The sequence below is a fragment of the Bombus vancouverensis genome, unplaced genomic scaffold (assembly GCF_051014615.1).
Source record: "Bombus vancouverensis nearcticus unplaced genomic scaffold, iyBomVanc1_principal scaffold0037, whole genome shotgun sequence".
NCBI classification, from domain to species: Eukaryota; Metazoa; Arthropoda; class Insecta; order Hymenoptera; family Apidae; genus Bombus; species Bombus vancouverensis.
The window spans coordinates 374,454-392,660 of NW_027468928.1; the positions used below are offsets into that span (position 1 = coordinate 374,454).

General features: G+C 42.0%; 1 pseudogene across 1 annotated transcript; it reads left to right on the forward strand.

The window, feature by feature from the left end:
* Positions 1-3,287: 3,287 nt before the first annotated feature.
* Positions 3,288-18,177, forward strand: LOC143304487 (carcinine transporter-like; annotated as a pseudogene). The gene is made up of 8 exons (XR_013061153.1): positions 3,288-3,740; positions 10,362-10,572; positions 11,395-11,673; positions 12,291-12,301; positions 12,416-12,630; positions 13,386-13,561; positions 14,428-14,600; positions 14,682-18,177. The product of XR_013061153.1 is annotated as a carcinine transporter-like (transcript).
* Positions 18,178-18,207: the final 30 nt, after the last annotated feature.

Consider the following 18,207-nt stretch of genomic DNA (forward strand, 5'->3'; position numbering starts at 1 on the left):
TTATCGCATGAAAGACAAGGAAAGATAACACAGCGCACTTACGTTTATATGTTTCTTGTCCTCCACACGCTCAATTTTAATGAAATGAACAATGATATATCTTTTAAGCTAAGAATTTTCAGATACAACTACCTTGATACTTTTCCGTAGAGAACTAAAAAGTGCATCGGATGGTGTATGAAAGATAAAACGTATAATTCAATTGGAAGAAACAACGGTTATCTTAGAATCTCGTAAACGCTTCCACTTAGACAAATCCAATTGAACGTCGTAAGATGGGCCAATTGAAACCGTACAATTTTATTGTACGCTCCTTCTCGAATTACGTATAGTTTAGGATATATGTTTGCGTGGAACGATCAAAATGAGACACCATGTACATTAATACATTCCACATTCATTATCGCGAAATTGCGTTTCCCTTTGACTTTTTCGAGTTTCCGGGACGCGACAGCACGTTCCATTCAACCGCAATTCGCGTACTCGCTTACAATTAGTCAGGGTCGCGATACTCGCGAGTTCCACTCGCGCGATTAGTCATAATGGCTATTATTTTATTGTGTAACAGCTTTTTCCCTCGTTGCTTGCCAATCGAATTGCCTGTTACCGAGAGGCACTACTCGACACGCCCGCGTCTTTAAACGTTAAATACCTTGAATATTAATGTCAGCGACGTCTGATATAGTGCATTTTACCGATGATGAAATCCACTCGATCACTAGGGAAAAACACGGCGTAACGAGGGCGTGTGTACACGAAACGTGGATCATTTGCTCCGCACGATCGATCATGCTAATGTAACGAATATAACAAATCGTTACGATAGCTTCTACTCTTGGAAGAAAGAATAGAAATACCAGCAGACACTGGGAAAATGACAAATGTACAATCATTTCCAAGTAATCCGCATGTCTTGAAAACATTGACATTCTTTGTTTAAATAAAGCATGTAGGAGTCAATCTGACAAGCTGAACTGATCGATTTCGATGTTTGAAAAGTTTTTAATTTTACGTATCAAAATACGTAGATAGGGTTCATTTCGCAGAAACGGAACGATTAATTAACCTCGATAGAATTGGTCAGTTTTATTTCTATATCGTAGTTACTTTTTGTTTTATTACGCAAGAATAAAACAGTTATGTTAATCGTTTTGTTACGAAATACGTTAACTCTACGCTGAAATTTTAGAAGATTTTACTCGAGTATAAATAGCCTTTCTATTACGAAGACTTTTGTATGGGAATGTAGATGCGGAAAAATGTCAGCTCGAAAATACAGAGGAAAGATTTATATATAAAATTCAGCATAAACCGGAAACGTCACTTCAAGACGCGTAAATGTGGCAATGTATCTTTCATCAAGATAGAAAAAGAGACGTCGAAATTATTAATAGACTAAATTGTTGAATGGTTTAATCGAGACACAATGGAATACACAATAGAATTCTTACAGAAATACATAATAACAGAGTAGTGATACATCAACAGCTGTCATCAATCTCAGGTGTGCCTTATTACGTTGACCCTGGCCACGGATTAGCTAACACCTTGATGGTGACGTTATTAATCGATGTGGTTTTTACTTTCTGAATGATATACAGCATTATGTGACGTTTCCTATTTCAGCAGATTGACTTTCAACTGTAGAAAGAAAAAGGGAGAAAATGGGGAGTCATAAATTCTCGTATCATTAATAGAAGTCTAAATATCACGTGATAAGTTTTATATTAATTTCACATTTTATATCTCGGAAATATAAATGTCACAAATTTGTCGGGATTATTGTAACAATAATTTTACTTACTTGTTTTAATTATCCAGTAATTAACTGTAGTAATCGTTCACTGATAGAATCAAATTTTTATCGAAAATTTTATTTAAACAAGATTCAAAGATTCATACAAATTACTATGGCGCTACAACAATTTCGTTTACTTCTTTCATAAGCACACAATCTTTACGATAAATATCTTCCTTGATAATTTTATTTATGTAATACCTACTTGGATTTTTTAATAATTAACTATAATTGCTTTTTTATTGGTGCTTGTTTCTTAACTGAATAATCTTTAAAAAAAAAAGGCAACAATCGTGTGACATTCTGCACAGTGTCAAAATAAGCAGGAACCGGAGGTACGGTGCTCTATTATTTAAAATTTTCATTAATTGTCTTTAGAATTAATTATTATTTACACATTACGCACGATACATTTTGTGTATTTCATGATCATTTCTTCTAAACAAACTCTTCTATTCCAATGACAATTTACATCTGATTACATTACATTTTTATTTAACAATTCTCACGTCCCAAAAATATTATCTTCCTATTTGCAAAAAGGATCTAATAAGAAGCAAATTATTTAAAGGACACTCCAGTTAGAACGTACAAGTGACAGCAATAAGCCTTCGATAGTATCCTCCATTTTGCAATAACCTTGCAAAAATGTTCAAGGATCTTTCCTTTTCTCTTCCTCTCTAGCAAATTCAAATCACTTTTTCCAGTACACTCTGTATCGCCTTGAATTAGCCTTTACCTAAGATTATATCGTGTCAAAAAATAGCATGGCAATATATCTAGACAATACAAACATCTACTTCCTTTCATCTCGACTTTAGATTTCATCTTCTTCATCTTGATTTCAACAATGTGGTTCACCTCACCTTGAACCCGTTTAAGAAAATTTAACGAAGAAGAGATTTCTCCGCTTAATAAGAGAAAGATCATAACACGTTGATAAACATGAGAAATTATCCGACTAAATGTAACGAAGAGATAGACATAAGAGAACTTGCTACTAAAACAACAGTCGCTCACGTGAAAGTACTCTGGCACTTAAACAAACCTTTGGTGATTTTTATACGAGACACTTTGAGATTTCATTGACACTGAAGTGAGACACGATCGTCGTAATTACATTGAGAAAATTTGAAACAGATCTAAACGTGTATATAGAAATTTCATATATTTATTGGAAACATATATTATTGTTATTTTATATATAAAAATTACCAGAGTATTTGAGCAGTCAATTATTCGCTAAATTAATAAGAATAATAAGCCACGATGTACGTAGTAAAATCATCATCATGTGTTATATACATATTAATTTTTCATTTAACATATATATTTGCGAAATATATATACATTGTCTCATGTATATATATCTTCAATATACAATCTCAGATTGATTCCAAATTTTACTATTATAATCTCGATAATCGTATCTCGTTAGAGTGCTAACGAAATTATAGAACGTTTCGTGATATGAAAGTGTTCGAGTACTTCCGTGAGTCACTGTATATCATAAGATCGATCACCTTGATCGTTTATCGATCTGTATTCGTAAAACACATAAAAAGGTATGAACGCATTGCAACACGAATTTATTCGACGACCTAATAATACCCCATTCACCTTGAACTTAGTTTCCTCGTAACGTGTAATTCGAGTTAAGTAGGTGATCGAGGATCATTGATTCGCAGATATCGAGATAATGACAGTCATGGTGGAGTCCGTAAAAGCCGAGGAGGGCGAACGTCCGAAGATCGAAACCTTCGACGACATACTACCGTACGTTGGCGAGGCCAGCCGCTACCAATGGTTCCTTTTCATCATGCTCCTTCACCTTCGTCTACGCGTTCCTCTACTTCACGCAGTTCTTCATCACGCTATTGCCAGCTGAACACTGGTGTACCGTTCCGGAACTCGAACGATGGAACCTCACAGACAAACAAAAGTAAGTGACACTTTATGTGCAATTTGTCTTATTTGAATTATTGAGTTATACGTAACGAACGATCCTACATAGTTTCTTTATGTTCGAATTTACCCTGTTACGCGATAGACATTTTCAGCTCGGGCAGATCGAAATGGTCAATAATCATGTTGATCGTATAACAAATCAATACATGTTTTCATTAAAGACGTTCCTTTCGATGTCTAGAATTAACCACCTTCTATAGGAGACAATTTATATGCATATGTACATATCTGTTCAAGTCACGTGCACGTAGTTTAAACCAGGCTTCTCGAAAGCCTGTTTGTTTTCCATGCAGGTCGCAATAAATATTCTCGACGACAGAATCTTCCACTTGCACGGAGATTTCCATTTTCTCAGCTGTGATAACGTATCGCATCGCGACAATTTGTTTCTTTAAAACCACAATATAATATCTGATAACTTGCACGAAACAACTGTGTTTATTGAATCAGGAAAACCCAGGTATCGCGTTGTATATGTAAATGCATATGTAAATATCGTGTCGTACGGGAGTGGGGGAGATACCTGTAACCAGTTTGCGACGAGATAAAAATAGTTGGAAATCGCGATTCCATAGTTATACTATTATCAACGTCTTTTTCACGTGTTCTATTTCAAGAACGTAAGGAATTACCGGTGAAAGGATAGGAAGTCTGGATGGCACGATTCCAACGAATCGTGTTACCATTCTTGACGACGCATGCGAGATCTGGTTTTCTACGATGCGTCAACGAGGAAAATCGTTCGTTACGCTTGTTTTCCATTGAATCACCCTGGCCAAGGCGAAACTATCGCTTTGTAGATCGACGATTTCTTAGCGTTCCGGAGGCCCGCCGGAAACCAGTTTGGTCGACGACCTCCGGCAGATTCTAGACGTTCACGTGTTCCCCGAACTTTTTTTTTTTTTTTTTTGTACGTGGAGAAATCCTCATGGACACTCCGCTGCTGCAATAATCGCGTAACAGCAGAGTAGTGTCGGACTCCTACCGACTAAAACTCCACGATGACCATCTTATGCGCGTGACAGGGGTGCTCTAGGAACCTCTTATGAATTAACTTCAGTTGCATCCCCTTCTCGCGTTCTCTTGTTCGAGCCGGCTATTGAGTAGGCGTTAGGGGGAGGTCGTTGTCCCTAGCGCTGTCACTTCTTCTGGTCGTAGTCCGTTGGGGTGGTGGCGAGGCGGCTCTGGGTCATCTGACTGCCATCCTTCTCCATCGTCTTATCCTGCAGGGGTGAGAGTTTTTTTTCTCTCCCTTTCCGCTCACTCCTTCGCGAGCATAACTCGCTCGCAGAAGAGGCGGACGGCCTTGTATTCCTGTGACCCTCTCAACATCGCTTCCACAATCGCTGAGGAGGTCAACGTTTCTCCTATGGCGTGCCGCAGGGTGTAGCGGGGCAGCTCCCACGCCGGACAGAGCTCCAGGGTGTGCTGCGCTGTGTCCCTGCCCTCTCCGCAGTGGTGGCAGATGTCTGTCGTCTCTCGCCTTATTCTCTTCAGGAACTCGCCGAACACGCCGTGTCCGGTGAGTACTTGTGTCATCCTGAATGTGAGTGGGAGGCCGTGGCGGCTCCTCCATGCCTCCCAGTTTGGTAGGACCGCATCCGCGCCTCGGTGTTCGCTTCTCCCGTCGATCAGTTGGGATCGCCACAGGTTCCATGTGTCCTCCTCCGCGGTTCCTGTGTCGTTTGGAGCCGCCTGCTCGGTGGGGTCTTCTCCCGGGTGCCATTCTCTCCGGCGGGTGTATTTCTTTCTGAGCGCCAGCGCCCGCAGTTCCCACGGGGGGGACGCGGCTAGGGTGGACGCCGACGCGTGAGACACCGTCCGGTATCCCCTAATGATTCTGATTTCGGTCACTCTGTGCAGCCTTCTCAGGAGCAGAATGCTGCGACGGCTTGCCATCAGGTCGTCCGCCCATACTGGGGCCCCGTACATCACTCGTGACCGAACGACGCCCTCGTAAAGTCGGCGCACCGCGTCTCCGGCCCCGCCGATGTTCGGTAGTAGGCCGCACAGGGCATTGGCAGCCGCTGACACCTTCGGGATCAGTGAGTCGAAGTGCGGCTCGAACGTCCACTGGCTGTCGATGGTGAGTCCCAGATACTTCATCTGTGGTCCCACCCGGACGGTTTTACCTGCCATGTTTATGCATAGGCCGGGCGGTGGTGTCCCTCGCCTCTTCCTGTCAAAGAACCAGGTGGCCTCCGACTTAGCAGGGGAGACTCTCAGGCCCAGTTCGTTCACGGCACGGATCGCACAGGCCGTTGCGATTCCGCTAATGCGCAGCGTCTCGTGCCAGCCACGACCCTCGACCAGGATTAGGGTGTCGTCCGCATAGCATATTATGGCCGCGCCTGGGGGTAGCGGGCATCGTAGTACCTCGTCGTACGCAACGTTCCATAGTATGGGGCCCAGCACCGAGCCCTGCGGGACGCCACGCTCGACGGATCGCTTTTACTCTCCTTCCTTACTGGTGTAACACACCCACCTGTCGTCGAGGTAGGCTCGGATAAATCGGACGAGGTAGCTGGGAACCTCGAAGTGCTCCAGAGCCGTCACTATCCTGTCCCATGGCATGGTGTTGAACGCGTTGACGATGTCCAGGGAAACCGCCAGCGCCACGCCTTTCCGGGAGACCATGTCCTCCGCAATCGCTCGTACGCGTCTGACCGCGTCAATCGTCGAGCGCCCCTTCCGGAAGCCGTACTGGCTTTCGTGCAAACCTGGCACTTGGCCCGCTATGTGTCGTTCCAAGCGGGCGGCGACTACCCTCTCGAGTAGTTTGCCGACCTCGTCCAGTAGGCATATCGGCCGGTACGCTGACGGCGAGGTCGTCGGTCGGCCCTCTTTATGGAGCAGGACCAGCCTCGCCGTCCGCCACGCCCGGGGGTAGACTCCCTCCCTCAGGCATCTTGTGAAGAGGTGCCGGAGTCTGGGGGCCATGACCCCCATCACTTCCCCCCAGATCCGGCCAGGGATTCCGTCCGGGCCCGGTGCCACGTTGCGGGCGGTCATTCTTCTGGTTGCCTCCCATATCTCCTCCTCCGTGACTTCCCAGTCGTCCCTCCATTCCAGCGGTCGTGTCGTTTCCCGTGGCCGTTCCGCCGCTTTGTTTTCTTGTGGGGGAAAGAGCGTTCCGGTGATCCGCGTCAGCAGCGCAGGCTCCATTTCCGCCGTTGTCAGGGGGCCCTTCGCGCGTAGTTTCTGTGTCACCGTCCTGTATGGCCTCCCCCATGGGTCCGACTCGACTGTTTCGACGAGTTCGGACCAGGCACGGTCCTTCGCTTTTTTAATTTCCCTTTGCAGCGAGCGCCGTAGCGCGCGGTACGTCTGGTTGCGCAAGGAGACTTCTTCTTCGTCGCGTCGTCGCCAGCGGCGGGCCCTTAGGTACTGTCTTCGGGCCCGGACACATCTCGTCCTCAGTTCCGCGATGTCGGGGTTCCACCAGTAAACTGCTCTGCTTCGCACCGTGCCCGGTGTGGCTCGTGGCATGGATGCGTCGCAGATTGCAGTCATGGCTTGGCGGAGGATTTCGGCCTCCTCTTCCACGTCTGCTTCGGTCGTCGTTGTCGAGGCCTCCCAGCTCCAAGCTGTTGCTATAGCAGCCGCCCGGAGTAGATCTTCATTCCTCTCCTTTATTTTCCATCTAGGTGGTGGGCGCGCGTGTCTCCCCCTCGGCGGGCCGCGCCCGTCGTTTGTCGTCGGCATTCCAGGTCCAGGTGCGTCCACCTCCATGAATATGTAGAGGTGGTCTGACAGCGTCTCGACCCCTTCGGCCACTCTCCAGCCTGAGATCCGCCTGAATGCCTCGGGGGAGGCCCATGTTGTGTCAACAATGGAGCTCCCCCTGCACGTCACGCAGGTACTGGTCGAGCCCCTGTTCACTAACAGAAGTCCAAGTCCCGCGGCCCAGTATGATAGCGTGCGGTCGCGCGCGTTGGTCCTGGCGTTCCCCCATACCGTGGAGTGCGCGTTGAAGTCTCCCAGGACGAGCACTTGTTGGGGGAGTCGTCGCCTGACGCAGTCGCCAACTCCGTCTAGGAATTCTTCGAACGCTGCCCGTCCGCTGTTAGGTGACACGTACACCCCCACCACCATCATCCCTGCCCACTCGACCGCGGCGTACCCGTTGCCGCGTTCCAGCAGGGCTCCGTGGGCGAACGCCCCGGGCGTTGATGTCCAGGTGACGGCAACCATTCCGTCCGTGTCTCCGACCCACTCCGGGGCATCCAGTACTCTGTATGGTTCCGCCACCACCGCTAGGGCGACCGTGCTCTCCCGGATGGTTTGGTGGAGCAGGTCTTGTGCTCGCCTTGACCTTCCCAGGTTAGTCTGGAGGATGCGCATTCTCAGTTCTTTAGTGTTCTTTCCTTGTTTGTGGCTTCCTCCGCGCCTACCTCCTTGTTCGCGGGCTTAGGGTCGCTTTGCGACGAGGAGCCTTTCTCGCTGCCTCTTGCAGCCGTGGATCCGCGGGCGGCTCCTTTCGTTCCTTTCTTCGAGGGGGCGCAGGCCGGTCCCCCCATCCTGTGCACCGACGGTGCTCCAAGCGCCTCGCAGAGCAGGCATTTCGGGCTCGCAGTAGTGCATGCTCTCGCCTGGTGCCCTGGTTCGCCGCATCTGAAGCACAGGTGCCCCTTGTCCTCCTTGGCGGTGCAGGTCTTCCCCGTGTGTCCTATCCCAAGGCACCTGTAGCACTGTAACGGTCTCCGTTCGATGGCTTCGACCTTCGCCGTCGACCAGCCTATGGCGACCTTTCCAGGCGAGTTTCCTCACTGCACTGGCAGGGCCTCGTATCCATACGGTGCCAAGTCCGTTCCGGGCGGGGCGGATTTCTCCCAGCCGGATGTCCTCCGGCTTGCAGCCGCTCTCCCTCGCCAGGGTGTTCTGGATTTCCACCTTGGTGGCCGCTATGTCTATCAGGGACACCCTTACCTCCGCGGCTCGGAAGGGGGTCGCCACGCGGACCTCGTTCGGGTCCAGAGCCCGCGTCAGCTGTGCTGCGAGCGCTGCTGCCTTCTCCCTTCCCTGGTCCTCAGGGACCTCTAAGATGACACCTCCGGTGATGGTCTTCCGCATCCTCATCGTGTTGATGCCGAGCTCGGTCAGGGAGACACTGTCCTTGGCCGCAGCTAGCACCTCCGCGTAGGATTGGCTCGATTTGTCCGTCAGGATGATTGTTACCGCTGACGTTCGCGGTGCGCGCGGGAGGGGCCCACAGCCTCCCCCTCTTCGTGCGTTCTCCAATCCACTCTCCAGAGTTTTCCTCTGGCTCTCCGCCCCTGTCTCGGGGATCAGCTTCGCCGGCTGCTTCTTCCCTGCCTCCTTCTTCTTTCCTCTTCTTTTCCTTCCGACGGTCTGCCATTCGGTGACAGCCGTTCGGCCTCCCTTGGGCGCTGAGGCGCTTGGGGCTCCAGGCTCCATCCCTCTCGTGTTCGCGGCAGGGGCGACCTCCTTTCCTTCTCCTTTTTCTGTTCACTGCAGTTGTTCCTCCAGTCGGTGCAGCAAGGATCTCATCTCCTCTACTTGGTGCTCGATTGCAGCGAGACGCGCCCTGTAGCTGCTCTCATCCGCGGTGGGGCGCGAGGCCGGCTCTTTTCGGAGTGCCTCTACCGCCGCCTCCAGTGTTGCTATGCGTCCTTGCGCTATAGCGAGTGCGTCGGTGACAGGGTCCGTTCTCCTCACTAACTCTGTCACGCCCGCGGTGATGGTTCTCGCCGCCTCCTTCAGGGTTTTCCCCTGCGTGCCCTTGTGGCCGCGGGGTGCCTCGGCAGCCTTGGCCACCTCGGCGGCCCGGCGAATCAGTTCGGCTCCTATGTCCGCCGTTGTGGCTATTCTCATTACGTGTTCCGCGAACTGATCGGCTAGGAAATTTTTTTTCGTTTCGCACAATTTCTCGAATCTCCCCGCGTACCGTTTATTTGTCTGGAAATAGACTCACCGATACGTGCAGCGATCGGTAATTAAATCCCAACACAATTAGAATGCCTCGGAGTGCAATAGATACGGGACGATCGTCCTTCCAGCTCTTGCCTTTGTTCCTATTTTTACGGTCATTGTCTCTTTTCCTCTTTTGCATTTTGTGCTTTTGTTTTCCTGTTACTTTATTCTTTCACTTTTCCCATTTTTGATTTTTTCTTTTTTTTTTTTTTTGAAACAGCAGATTTATAAATAATAAGTAGGCCGCGGATTTTTATGCGAATTTTATTTTTACAGAAAATTTTAAAATGCAAAAATGTAAACACTATTAAAGATAATGTGTTATTACTGTTACTGATATCGTCGTTATTCTTTATTAGAGAAATTATTATAGATTTTTATATTGTTATGTATATTACTTTTGTCACTTTTTTTATTTAAACAGGATTCGAATTAAGTTTCAAGGAATTGGACTAATTTAAGATTAGGATTAAAAACTATGCACTTTTGAGTAGAATTTTCATCTTATTTTTCCAATTTCTCTCCCTCTCTCTACCATTTGCTGTCATTTTTCCTTGGTTATTTAAAAAACGATAAGAAAATCAAACGAAAATTAGTATTCTTAAAAATACTTCTTGCAAATTTCATCACCGTTAATGTAACGTATTCTTGTTTTATGTAGGATTGCACTATCGATCCCTCCAGCGTCGAGTGAGGAATTGCTGGCGGAAGGTGCGACTTCGTTTTCGCGATGTAACATGTACAATGTGAACTATACCGACATATTGGAGAGTGGTATCAGAGAGGCAGACCCATCCTGGCCAATAAAACCATGCCAATATGGATGGACCTTTAATCACACGATGATACCATACAAATCTATAGCTGTCGAGGTAAAATCACAAGAGAAAATTATATTCTTTATATAAAGTAACTTCAAACTTTCGACACCGATTAACAAATTCTTATTTAAATTAAAACTGTTGGAACCGTTGTTCTATAAATATTTACGGTCTTTCGTAAAGCTGCTGACGATAGCATATAATGCAGCCATTATAAAAGAAGTCCTTGTTGGTTGCACGAACTTAGACGTAGGTGTAATTACTTGTTATGCTGTTTGCATTTTAACAGAGCTCGTTTATAGCGGAACATAAAATTAACCTTGTCATCCTTAATTATTTGTACGTCTCGGCGTATTGAATCACGAACATGAATCCGTTCATATAATATCGCATAAATCGGAAAGTGAAAGTTACAACTGCACAATAGACAGATATTTCGAATTGAACGTATAAATACGCATTTGGTAACTTCTTACGACTCAAGAAATTTTTATCGAATATTTATTGTTATTATTATTATTTCTAATTTCTATTTCTGCTATTTTATTACTAAAAAAGTCCTACTTAAATCGGGAGATACTATCTTCTACTTAACAAATTTATATTCCTTCCACTATGACAAATTCTCTAATCATATCCAAGAATTATGCAAACTACCTCTACTATTTTATTACTAAAAATATTACCAAAAGACTACAATTAACTAACCTACGACTCAGATTCTCAATTCTGATGATATTAAAAAACTACGGAATTTATTACTCGTCCTTTCGTCGTCTTCCTTATTCTCTTCACCTTCTATCGATTTTCCAACCACGCGGTGTTTTTTCATAACTAGCCGCAATCATAAAGCATCTCCCTTTTCTGTTTCAGCTGGAATGGGTATGCGACCACGCATTCCTCGGCTCAGCAGCACAATCGGCCTTCTTCGTCGGCAGCATTCTTGGAGGCTTAATATTCGGTTACATAGCCGACCATTGTGGCAGAATTCCGGCGTTGGTTGCGTGTAACGCGGTTGGTTCCATCGCGTCTGTCGGCACTGCGTTTTGCAACAGCTTCTGGAGCTTCTGTCTGGCGAGATTAGTCGTCGGTACCTCGTTCGATAACTGCTTCAACGTGCTTTTCATTATCGGTGAGTCATCGAGAAAATTATAAGAGAGAAAAAGCTGTTGAGAATAGGAAAACTATAATTTATGACCTAATAATGAGGCACCGGTATCGATTAACTATTACTATAATCGTTAAACTTATTATTCATTAGACTTATTATTTGTTAAGCTTTGTGATAGTCCTGTATATACGTGTAAATATAATCTCGACTTTGTGAAACAATGGCTAATTCACGTGAAGAGTTGTTACAAAATTCTAACCATAACCCGACATATATTTTCGACTTCTTTTTTCGCGTACAACACCCGCTTTCCGCTTGTATCACCAGTTACCAACCACCCTGTAGATAGGAAAGGTATTCAATTTTATACTTCCTTTACGTTTCTTATATTTTCTTTGTTTTTAATACTACGATAATTCTGAATCTTCCTGCATTTCCTAAAATAAAATTAACTAAGAATATGTTCTTAACTCTCAGCCTCGCGATATTCCAATTATATTATACCGTTAATTCAACCAAGTTACCAATCAGCCTCGACGCTACTTCCCTGTCTTTATAAAACCAGTATTAAAATAGACACAAATTACCATAAACTAGATACAAATTACTCGAATGAACATTAAGAGAGTATATGGGGCATTTTATGTGGGTCATTAAGAACCTGCTTAAGTATATAATTAGCATCGATAAACGTCAAACGCGAGGGAACGAGTATGCGAAGGATTAATAAACGATCTTGAAGTCCAGCGTGATTTATGTATGACTCGGCTGATTTTTTTCTAGGTTACTGATGGTGTGGGTGTTCGACGGCCACGTTTGGAACATGAAACTTCTGGACCCCGACGTTTTCACGTCGTTCTCTTTAGCGTCCCTCACGGAACTTCCGGCCGCTGTTCTACTCGCCCTTTTCCTCGACAGATGGGGCAGACGATGGATGGGTTTCGCATCGATGTTCCTCTGTGGCATTTTCTCCTTCGTTGCCATCGCTACCCCCTCTGGTAACATTTTTTCTTTTTTTATTTCTTGATAAATGACTTGTCAATCGATATTATTCAATAAAATAGCAGGAACGTGTGAATAGCAGTGAGAAAGCGGGGGTGAATTTTATAGAAAAAATCCGGTTTTATCGATCGACGGTCGTTTTAAAAAGCGCTTTTCTGAAGCTTCTCCGGCGAAAGCTTTGGGAGATTGAGAAATGAAAGCTCGTGCTTGATGCAAGAATAATGTTTTTGTTAGATAGTAAGGAGATAAGCGGTAGCGTTAGGGGATATCCGCGTTTTCAAGGACATTAAGGAGTGGAAAATAGACATTTTTTAATCCGTATTTAGAATAGAACGTTGTAGTTATAAAACAATTTACTATTTTTATTTCCTCATCTTGCAACAAAACTTTCCTTCGAATTCTCTTTTATCGTTTATAGACAACAGACTTGAACGACATAATAATATAGACCCGTATTATTTAAAATCGTATTATAGAGAATTTACAATTATACAATCCGGTCATTTTACTTAGTATTAATAATAATCGAATCTTATAAAATCTTTTTATACAAATATTCCTCTTCTCTTCTTTTCTTTTTCTTTTTCGCCTTTAAATCCTATTCCATTAACGATTGACATTTATTTCTCAACGTCACATACTCGACAGGGATGACATTTAATTTTTAATTGGACCATGCGCGCATCGGGCGTATGTATCGTGCGTGGAATGCGGCGATCGTGGCATTTACATATTTCTCAACTTATTCAAGGTTCGACAACGGTTGCCATGGCGATTATAGCGCGTCTTGGGGTGAATATCGCCGCGAATATTGGTTTCCAATATGCAGCGGAAATGCTGCCGACTGTGGTGAGAGCTCAGGGCGTGTCTTTGATCCATATCATCGGTTATATCGCCCACATTTTGGGACCTTACATTATTTATCTGGTAAGTGAATCGAAATTTCTGTTAACGACATCGTATTTCTACGATCCGAAAATTACTCAACCTCTTTTTTAATTTACGACTAATATTATCTGTTATTGAAATACGTTTTTTTAAGTTGGTTTAATTTGTAGAAAAATTATGTTCCTTGTCGGCCATGGATTCTTCTTGTGATCTTACGAATCACGGAAACAAGATAGATTTTCGATATATTTTCCTCCGTTTCGTTTTTTTGTGAAGGAAATGTAACTTTTCTATTGTCTGTAATTATTTACAGGTTTGCGATACTACACTATAGCTTCGTTTCTAAATGAAACGAATGTTTACAAAATCTCGTTACACAGGTAACACCAATGATTCTTTGTATATTGACAACTTCTTCAAATTCTGTCTTTAACCAATATTCTTTATTAATATTTAAAAAAATATTAAGTATACAGAAAATACGAAGAGGAATATTTGCGAGGACACTCTCGATTATTGTGTAAGTTATTCTGTTCTGAATTATAAATTTACCTCAAAGTATACTATTATTTGTGTAATGTTATTACCGAAAATGAACTTATGGAAGTATCCATTTATTTCCCGAAAATCGAAGGGAAATTAAGGAATTAGCGGAAAGCGGAATTAATCGCTATTACTTCTAAAAGAGGTATAAAGGGAGACGTATAAAGGGAGACGTATAAAGGGAGACGTATAAAGGGAAACGTATAGAGGGAGACGTATAGCGGGAGACGCACAGAGGGAGGCGTCTAAAGGGAGACGTATAACGGGTGACGTAAAACGAGAGACGTATAACGGGAGGCGTATAAGGGGAAGGCGTATAAGGGGAAGCGTATAAAAGGGAGAATATTTTTCGTTTAATTTAGGCTGACATTGATCCATCTTTACCGCTGGTTGCCCTCGGTTTGCTGTCTTTTGGACACGCCTTCCTGACCCTTGGCTTGTCAGAAACGTTGAACCAGGAATTACCAGAAACCCTACAGGAGGGTAACGACTTCGGCAAGGAACAAAGTTTCTGGTGGGTTCCGTGTATATCCTCGTAAGTATAGATTCTATAATATTCTTCCTCCGCCTTATGTCAATATAAATTTACTAATAATCGTTTATTTCAATTTGACAGGAGCAAAATGCTGAAAAAATCTTATAGAAAGAAGAAAGGCCTTTCAAATCCAGCGTTTACTGGCAGTGTTCAAAAAATGGATTGTACTAGGTTATAGCGGTTAGATTTGGCGACGGCGAGAAACTTGCCACTGGCATGAAACTTGCCAGTAGCGTGAAACTTACCAGTGGCATGAAACTTGTCAATGGCATGAAACTTGTCAGTGACATGAAATTGCCAGTGGCGTGAAACTTGCCAAATTCGTTGTAAATATAGTTATTAAACGTGTGCGTGTGATGTTAGATGTTAAGATATTACGAACGTATTGAGATTGGAGAGCTATTGAGAGAAACTAGGAGGAAGTATCGATTATTGCAGTGAAAGAGACAAGAATCGTCAAATTACACAAGGTATACGTTTAAGCAATTAATTGACGCTTCATCGACGAAGTAGCTTTGTTGCACACAAGATAATTTTCTTTAAAGTGTATCTTTTTTTAATTGGAATGACTGTATAAAAATGTGAAGAAATTTAAAGAATTAAGAACGCAGCATTTAAAGTACGTTGCGTTCACATATTGCGATGTAATTATTTCGCGTACTATAACGTCGGTAAAGTGTTGGAAATGAGAAACGATTCAAGTATCTTATGTAAATGTACAATTAAATTCAGTATTGGATATACGTATTAAAGGAAACGATATATAAGGAAATAATATACCATAGTATTTATGCATCTTTCGCTTTAAAAATCGAAAAGAAAGAGCTATATCTTTTTCTTCTTGCTCTTTTTTTTCTTTTCTCGTTGAAGGAATACTCTAGTTGAATTGATTTAACTATGAAATACCGTGAATAACAAAGGATTGCCACGAGACTCGAAACACAAAAAGAGAGCTGTCTTCGCGCATTGTCAAGCTTTCAACTTGTCTCCTTTATTACGAATCGCCTTTGTATCAATATAGGTGATTCATAAATCGCCGACACTTGAAATGAGAGTTTCGATCGACTTTTAAACCGAAGTGTATTTTGCGTTCGCTCGATCAACGTGGCTTTTTTTCATCATCCATTTATGCATCAACACGTTGAACGCTTTGAAAACTCTGAGATCTCTGTTATTTAATTTAAATATATACATACATATATATATATTATTCTAATGAAACATCAAGATTGAAATTCTTTTATGATATTTTCTTTTTTATGATCTTTCAGTATTAATACGAGAAATATCTCTATTTGATATATTTAGATATAATAAGAATATTACTTCTAATAAGTATCCTTGAATCCGTAATTACTGATCATTCATAAAATGGAATGCATTAAAACAATTAATTGCTAAGCGTTCATTAGCTACCGTCATACCCAATTGAGATTATAAAATGAAAGTTGTAGGATCTTTTTAAGCAGGAATTTTTTTTAATACAAAGGATATTAACATAATGTTCGACATTCTTCCGAAATTCTTCTGTTTAAATCCAATGGAAAAAGCAGTAAATAATTTATAGAATTATATACAAATTTTAGAAGAAAAATTGATAGATAATGAGTTAATTTTGAAAATGCTCAGGTTTAAATGTTACTTGAAACAGATCGAAACTTCGTCACGTGTTCAATTAGAAATAGTAAAATTCTGATTCGTGAAGAGACGCGAATATTTCCAATCTCGTTCCTTTCGATCCTCCGACCTGTTCGTCTTAAGCGCACAATCTCCGTTATACCACCTTTAAACAATGATTCTAGCAACTAGAATCATTCGATCGTTAGAATCATTCGCGTACTTATGAGACTAGCCCCTGCTTTCAGTTACCGATTAAAAAGACATACTATTGTTCGTTGCAAATATCAGCTATCGTTCCTCAAAACCTGAGATTCTTTGAAATATTCCTACGCTAGAGATTCAACTGTACATAATTGTTCAAGGCTACAAGTTAGTTCGATCCTCGTGATGCAATGGATAATAATTCGATCGTCTGGAAAATAATTCTGGACGAGAGAATTCTCATTTAACCCTTGACGGTCGATGATTTTGTAAATCATGTACGATATCGTAATCAGGAATGAATTCTTTTATATTTTTAATCTTGAAATTACACAGGGCCAATACATATTAAGCTGAATCGCAAATAAATATTAAGGGAGTCTTAAGGAGTTATAATATCGACATTTCTTATCAATACGATAGTGATATAATAATGTGATATAGTACAGAGTGTTTCGTAACTGATGATTCTTCGTATTTTCGAGAAAATAAATTTTGAATATGTTTCGTGAATGTCGTGTGAACACGAGTTGACAAAGCTTCAGAATTTCATTCTCTCGAACGTCGTACGAAAATCTCTCGTTCTATATTTTCAACAGATCCTTTCACATAGTATTATTCTGTACCACTGGTTATTAACCACATTAACTAACCACTGGTTATTAACCACATTAACTAACCACTGGTTATCACAGTATCAATTACCAGACACCCTGTATAATACAGAATATTACTTCAAATATCCGTATAATGAAGCATTTCATTTTCTATAATTAATTATAATTAAGTTCGGCTGTTAAGGGTTAATACATTGTAACATAAGTGATCGTTATCGTAGAACTCCTAATTATAGGATGGAGTTAGATTAGACGTATAATGATGAACGAGGATCATCGAGCATTAATGTATTTAATGTATTATAGAGATATTTAGCAGTTTGTTTTTGTTCGGGGGATTCGTCGATGTGTGTGCAAATAAAAAGTAGAATTGTTTCTTATATTAAGGTTTATGGAAGTTTTATTCGGCGAATCAATCTTATGGACGTGAGTGTATACGCGAATGTATACGTGAGTGATGATTATGAATACTATGAATAGGTTTCTTCAGATTGATTGCGTTGTTATTGGCACAACGACGAACACTGATCGTCGTACGATGGCACCATTTGCTTACAATATTCTTTCCTTTCTTTTTTTCTTCTTCCTAAACCATAGAAACAGTCAATTAGAGTTATTTTTTTTTTAATGTACGCACAACTCGTTTTAGATAGATAAAAGTCCAGCAGTTGGTGCTGAAGAAATTATAACAATAATTTAAAAAGTCTTCAAGCTTGGATTTTATTAATATTGTACGTTATTTAAAATCGTACAAAAAAATATAACGAATAGATAAATAATCGTTAAAAATACGTGGATAATCGTTCAAAAGATATAAAACTGTTTCTTTTCACAAAGAAAAATTATCTAAACGTACTATTTTTTTAAATAAGATTTTGTCCAATATATTCCAGTAAAAAATGTTAAAAACATTAAAGGAATCAAAAATTTAAATCTCCCTAATTTATTATTTACGTAATTAATAAATTACGTAATTATTAATTTACGTAACATTTTCGATATTATTCTACGTAATATCTTTGAATATCAAATTAGCACCAACCGCTGAACGATTCGAACGTGCGTAACGCAAGTGAAAATTAGCATTAAAATTATAAAAGCTCTTAAAAGATAATAATAAAAATTATATAGGAACACGATTTCTAAGCTCGCTCTTTTTAGAATTAAGG